This window comes from Equus quagga, chromosome 12 (assembly GCF_021613505.1).
Source record: "Equus quagga isolate Etosha38 chromosome 12, UCLA_HA_Equagga_1.0, whole genome shotgun sequence".
Classification (NCBI taxonomy): Eukaryota; Metazoa; Chordata; class Mammalia; order Perissodactyla; family Equidae; genus Equus; species Equus quagga.
Window position 1 is genome coordinate 5,274,372 of NC_060278.1, and position 7,029 is coordinate 5,281,400.

The 7,029-nt window shown below is 45.5% G+C and overlaps 1 long non-coding RNA gene across 1 annotated transcript; it reads right to left on the reverse strand.

The window, feature by feature from the left end:
- Nucleotides 1-2,982: 2,982 nt before the first annotated feature.
- Nucleotides 2,983-6,299, reverse strand: LOC124249048 (uncharacterized). The gene is made up of 4 exons (XR_006891234.1): nt 6,085-6,299; nt 5,626-5,750; nt 5,180-5,364; nt 2,983-3,255 (listed from the first exon to the last, which is right to left on the reverse strand). It is a non-coding gene; the product is annotated as an uncharacterized LOC124249048 (long non-coding RNA).
- Between the last annotated feature and the right edge of the window lie 730 nt (nt 6,300-7,029).

Below are 7,029 nucleotides of genomic sequence, written 5' to 3' on the forward strand. Positions count from 1 at the left end.
CTCTTGTGAGCCAGTAAGCTAGCTCCAGCCCACAACTAGCAACAGTCCTGGAAAAGGACCTAGGACCACCCTCCTCATAAAGGACCCTCAGCAGGTTCCAATTGATGGTAACTCCCCAATATCACCACCCAAGCCTGTGGTCCTCGGCCTGTCTTCTTTGCTCACTCCCATTTCTCTATAGTTTCTTCCAACAAGCACCCTTCACAAAAATAAACTCCAGATGGATTAATGATGTAAATGTAAAATTAAAGCTATTAAAGAACTAGGAGATATATAGATGGATATTTTTATAAACTTGAGTCAGGATAGACTTCCTAAGCATGGCATGGAGTCCAGAAACATGGAAAAAAGTGAAAAGACTTGATTTAATGATTTAAGACCCCTGTATAAGAAAATATTTCATTATAAAAAGTTCAAGGAAAATCATAGAATGGGAGAAAATTTAAGTACCATATCTAACAGGTTAGTAGTCATACTTTACATAAAAGCTCGTAGAAATCAAAAGGAAGAAGACGAAAAGTCCAATCAAAATGGTCCAGGATATGAACAGCTACCTCATAGAAGAACCATGAATGCCAATAAACATATCAACAGATGGTCAGGGAAATGCACAATAAAAAGATGAGATGCTTTTTCCATCTAACAGATCAGTGAATATTAAAATGTGTGATAACCCTAGTGTTGGGAAGATATGAGAAAGAGGCATTGATACACTGTTTGTGGAAGTGTAAATCAGTGCAACCTATTTGAAGAGAGAAAAACAGCAACATCTAAAAAAGAAAAATAAATTAAAATGCACATACCCCTTGACCCAACACCTTGATGTATTTATTTGTTTTTAAAAATGCACTAAGATAGATGTACAAAAATGTTTGTCATAGCATGGTTGTAACTGCATAATATTAGAACAATAAATGTTATTTAATACAAGAACCTGGTTAGAAACCGATGGTGTGGCCACAGAATGCAAGGCCATTAAACGGTAAAGATCTGATGTGCAAATATAAATGCTCTCCAAGAAATATCATCAAATGATAAAGGTGCCAAGCATAGTGTTTAGAATTATCCATTTATCTAAATTTTAAAGGCTATGTGTATATGTTTATATAATCATATCTTTTTCTGGAAAGAAATAAAGGCTTAACTGTTAACAGGCATTACCTTTAGGTAGAGAAACTAGAGGTTAGAAGATGAAAAAGGTTTACCTTTCATTTTCTATCGTTTTATACTTTAAAAAAACCAGGTTCGTTTATTTAAGGAATGAACTCTTTTTTTTTTTTTCAGAAATTCATCAGAGTGACTTAGTTTTGGCTCTCCAAAAGCAGACCCTGAGACAAGGATTTGAGCGTGAGGGTTCATTTGAGAGGTGAACCTGAGAAACATGAGAAGGGGATCCAGGCAGGGACACAGGAACAGGAAGGATGTCAATCAAGGGTGTGTTGTCAATCAAGGTACTACCGGGGGCAGCGGGAAACTCTGTGATCCGGCGTTAAACTCGCACCTCGGAGTTGACCCACCAAGGTCAAAGGAAGCTGAGGTGGGTGTCCATTAACTTCTGTGGGTCACTGATTGAAGTCTTGTCTGGAACATTCATTCCATGGCTCCGGCGCAGAGAGAGCAAGCTCTGGTAGCCGAAGGAAGCCTGAGGCAAAGAGTTAGGACAGCTTGCATGGCGATGGGAGGTGGAGGGAACGTGGTGACTAGGCACATCTGCCACAGAGACCATAGCCAGAGGACCAAATTATAATAAATAAATAAATAAATAAATAAATAAATAAATAAATAAGATGTGCGTACTCACTGACCTTGGAAGTCCACATCTCGGAATCTCCCTCCTGATATGCCTGGGCCCTGATCAACAATACAGGAAGGCAGATATTGTTGCAGAATTATTTTTAATACAATTTAATTTTACAAGTTAATTTTTAATACAACTTTATTGAGTAGAACCAAAACAAAAAGCCAACGTGAATGTCAATCAACAGGGAATGGATTAAACACATCATGGCATAGCCTACACATGAAGCCAAGAAAAAGAATGAACTATATCTTAGGAACTTTCATGAAAAACATCTCTGACACAAATCACATTGTGTAACAATATATATAGTAGGGTCTCATTTTTGTAAAGGAAAAACAAAACAGGGAAAAAAACACACAAACTCCCATCTAATATGTGTGCATTTATGGACACACAGAAAAAGGTCAGCAAAGATGAACAACAAGTTGAAGGAGTGAAAGCAACACGAATTATACATTATTGTGTATTTTAATGTATTGTTATATGTTTTAATTTACTATAAGAACCCACATTATATTAAAAGAGGGGCTACTTCATGGATTATTGTGGAGACTGAGCTAATATGAGTAAAATATGCAGCACAGAGCCACACAGACAGTCAATCCTCAATAAATAACTGAATGATGACACTGCTGGGGGGAATGCAAACAGGTGCAGCCGTGATGGAAAACAGTATGAAGATTTCTCAAAAAATTAAAAATAGAGCTACCATATGGTCCAGCTATCCCACTACTGAGTATTTATCCAAAGAATAGAATCCATAATTCAAAAAAATATATGCACCTCTACATTCATCAGAGCATTATTCAAATAGCCAAGATGTGGAAGCAACCCAAGTGCCCATCAACTGATGAATGGATAAAGATGATATGGTATATATGTACAATGGAATACTACTCAGCCATAAAAAAGGCAAAATCGTGCCATTTGTAACAACGTGGATGGACCTTGAGGGCATGATGCCAGGTGAAATAAGTCAAATGGAGAAAGACCAACACTGTATGATTTCACTCATATGTGGAAGATAACTAACACATGGACAAGGAGAACAGATTAGTGGTTACCAGAGGAGAAGGGGGTGGGGGAAGGGCGAGAGGGGTAAAGGGGCACATATGTATGGTGACAGATGAAAACTAAACTATTGGTGGTGAGTACAATGCAGTCTATACATAAACTGATAGATAATAATGTACACCTGAAGTTTACAGTTATAAATCAATATGACTTCAATAAAATAATTTTTAAAATATTGAATGTTTGTTGTCAAAGGAGATGACTTGCCAGAGCATGAAGAAACCTTGGGTATAAAGTGAGTCAGATGTCCCCTGTCTCTTCCCACATCACTTTGTTCGCCCATTTATTGGATGACTGTCGCCGAGGGCCTCCTACCAGCCAGGCACAGGAGACGCATCAGGAAAGAGGACCACGTCCTGCCCTCATGGACTCACGTGCTCCTGGGCAGAAAATGATCAAATGAACCCGCAACATGTCAAGAGGTAGCGAGTGCTCTGGAGAAAAATAAAGCAGGGTGAGTGGGTAGGATGCTGGGGGCAGGTCACTAGTGTTTATAGCTGGTCTCCCATCACGTGACATTTGAGCAGAGACTTGAAGAAGTAAGGAGAGAAACCTGTGAATATTTGAGGAATAAGCTTTCCAAGAAGAGGGAAGAACGAGGGCAAAGGCCCTGAGGGAGGAGTGAGCTTGGCCAGTTTAAGAACAAGCCAGAGGCTGGTGTGTGGCTGGAGCAGAGCGGGTGAGGGGTCTGCAGGGAGGGGTGGAAGGTGAGGTCCAACAGACAGCAGGTCCTAGAGCCTGTGTTGGGTGGCCTACGGCAAGACAGGAGAGTCTGGCTGAGTGAGATGTGAAATGATTGGGGGTTAAGCTGGGCTTGATGTTTCACCATCACTGTGGTGCAGTGTAGAGAATGCATTGAGAGAGGGGAGAGTGGGGAAGGGAGTTCGGAGGAGAGTCTCCTTTACCACAGCAGGAGAAGGAAGACCAAGGACCAGTGAGCGTGGGGATGGAGGGGAGGGGATGACGTGAAGAAGAGTTAAAAGGCAAAACCAGCAGGACCTGCTAATTAATTAGATTGAAGTATGAAGAAGAAGAAGAAGAAGAAGAAAAGGAGTCAGGAATGAATCTGAGGTGAAATTGAAATTGCTGTAGGGAATAGCCATGAGGAAGTCTTGAGACAAAGCGCTGCCCAGGATGGAGCCTCCAGCTACTGGCCCAGACACATCCTCCAGCTGTACCAAATTATTGAGTTACCCAGAATGCCCTTGCCCTACTTGGCTGCCCGGAGAACTCCTCTTCATCCTTCAAAACCCAGCTTAGGTATCACCACCTCTGAGTGGCTTAATGCTACAATTCAAATGAGTCATTTACTCTTCTGCACCGCTCTAGGTCTTGAGCACAGTCTAGTGCACAGCTTCACAACCAATGTTAAGTGCACGTGGCATGTTGAAAATAGGTTGTGAGTGTGCCCTTGGACCTCGAGGTGTCCACATTGGGCCCAGAGCAGCTGGAGCTCCTGGCCAGTCACCTCCAGCTTTGAACAGCACATCCACTGACCCTAGAGTACCACACAAATATGATTTCTGCACGTGCTATGCCCTGGGGAAAAACGGATGTACTATGCTAGCTGTACACGATGCTGAATTGGAACTATTTTAGTCTCAGTTTCAACTGAGGCCCCAAAGCAATAGATGAAACATTCCAAAGTGAGCTGCAAGATTTGCAAAAAGTGCTTATGAAGACCAGTTCTGTGCTCTCAGCCAACCACCCACTCCAAACTACGAAAGATGAGAGAGAGATCAAGGAAAGAACTGACGTTTACGGTAGATAATTTTTTGAGAGCATGCTAAGCTGTGGGTCTCACTTAGAAGAACGGGGTTGCTCGCTCTACCTCAAAACCAATGTAGGAACTTTGAGGAAGAATTTGAGGGGTTAGCCTGTGTCCTCTGAAGCTTGGGGGACACAGTGGGCTGGAGGCTGGCTGCAGGAGTCTCAAGGGAGAGTCTGGCTGGCCAGCTGCTCGGACGGCAGAGCAAGGAGAAGCTGCCTTGGGATCAGCCTGCACTCAGAGCTGGGAGGCAGAAGACCCATGGTGTTTCCAGAGGGTTAGATGAGGGCAATGCAGTGGAAAGGGGGAACAAGAGGGCCAGCAGAGGAATAGAGTGTGACTTCAGATCCTCAGGAGCTGAGAAAAGCGCAGAAAGTGAGCAGTCAGAGGAGATGCATTCAGAGCACCAAGGGGTTGGGGTGGAACCATCTCCAGGATTGTGACTGAGTTGGGAATAGGGAGTGGAGAGCCTGTGACTGCACGGTTCAAGAAAGAAGCTGCTGGAACACTTGCCAGCCGAAAGAGTGCAAACCCACCGCTATGGGTAATCCAGTAAGAAGCTCCTGGCTCCCTGTCTCTCCTCCTCCCCCTCTCCCGCCTCTCTCCACATTGGAGGAGTCAGAACCACAGCTGGGAGCAGGGCACGGTGCGGGGGCGATCTCGCTCCTGCAGACATCAGCTTGAGAGCAATGCGACGGGGGAGGAGTCAGGAGAAGTTTCACTGTTAAATGAAGCATGAAGCTTTTGATTATTACACTTGATTAGACATATTAGTTACTGAAATGAGATGACGTTTTGAGATTTAAATGACTGGGGCACATATAACATCTAAATGTGACCAGGGAAGTCACGGACTCCTGAGTTTTCCCCCAGGACAGAAAAAGAGCGGCCCCACCAAATGCACTAAAGGGAGTCTGAATACCAGAATAGCCTCCCTTCCCGTCGCACCCCATGGCTCCCGCTTGTCCATCCTAACTAGCACCTTTCTGTCTCCATTTTCCCCTCTACCGCTCGGAGCTCCGTGAGGGCAGGAACCACTGCCGACGCCTAGAGGTGTCTTCAGATTTGGGGTGGAGCTTGGCGTCCAGCATGGGGTACGATGGAGTTCTGTGGATTGATCCAAACGCAATCATGTCATGCTTCGTTTCTCTTTCTTTCTTCCTAGTTTTCCCAATTTGAGCTCCTCACCCCTGGGGTGAGGAGATCTTGGCCCCCCTCAGCCCCCTACTTAGCCCTGGGGCCTCCAGGTGAGTCCTGCTGCGCTGACATCAAACACCAGTTACCTCCAGCTGCAAGCACACCTTTATCCCAGCACACCTTACAAAAACCATCATTCGGACTACCCTGCTCTAAATATAATAGTTTTTTCCATTTCTCCCAGAGTCCACCACACTGTCCCACTGCTAGCTTCCTGTCACCATATGAAGAAATACTTCCTTACCCACAGGAGCTAAATTTTACATCCCTTCTTCTCCATCTTTATCCCCTGCCTCTTAGGGGTTTTGAGTCTGTTGTGATAGAGGCCTCCGTCACTAGAGTCAAAGGAGAACGAGGATGCTAACGGGAGCCGCGGAAGGACTCCGTGCATTGAAAGCAAAAGGAGGCAGTGAGGCTGCCGCTGGCCGCCGCCGCTTCCCGGCTGCACAGCGTGGGTGCTGCTGTGCTCCGGCTGGGCCCAGCCTCCCGGCGGGGACTGGGTTAGCCACGGAGGAAGGCCTGTGAGAGCACAGGCTCCGGGTCGTGCTCCGTGCTCCGTTCGCCCACGGGCGCCGCAGGCCTTCCCGGCATCTCTGCTTGTTCCTGGCTCCGCGCCTGCCATCTCTGCGGCTCTGCTTTCTCACTTCCTGGCTTCCGCTCCTGCTTTCCCAGGCTGCAGTCTGCGCGATGCCAAGTCCCCCGGGCGCTGCCTGCTCCCTGCTTCTCTGCCCCTCCTGGGCTCTAGGATCTGCTGACCAGGTTTCCGGTGCTGAGATTCTGGGTCTTTGCGGCCATGCCTGTTCAGTTGCAGCCCGACCCTGCTGTGGTTTTATTGGTCTTGGAATCTTGAAGTAACTGGAGTTTTTTGTTAGAAAAGATGGGGACAGAGTTAGGGGTGAGAAAAATCATCTGAGCTAAGCTGGAAAGACGGTGTTTCTGGGGAACTCTGTCAGAAAACCGCCGTCTTCCAGTCTCCGTGGTCTGTCTCCGGCTGTGACACGCTGGTCACGACTACTTAGCTGCATGGAATTTGAAGAGTCACTAAAGACTACAGATTAAAAAAATAGCCTAATAAAGCATGATTCCTATTGATAAAACTCTGGAAACAAGAAGAGAATTTTGTTGTTTAGTCTGGCAGCCATCTCGCTTTGAAATTACTAAAACAAGCCTTAGTGGAAACCATGCTCCC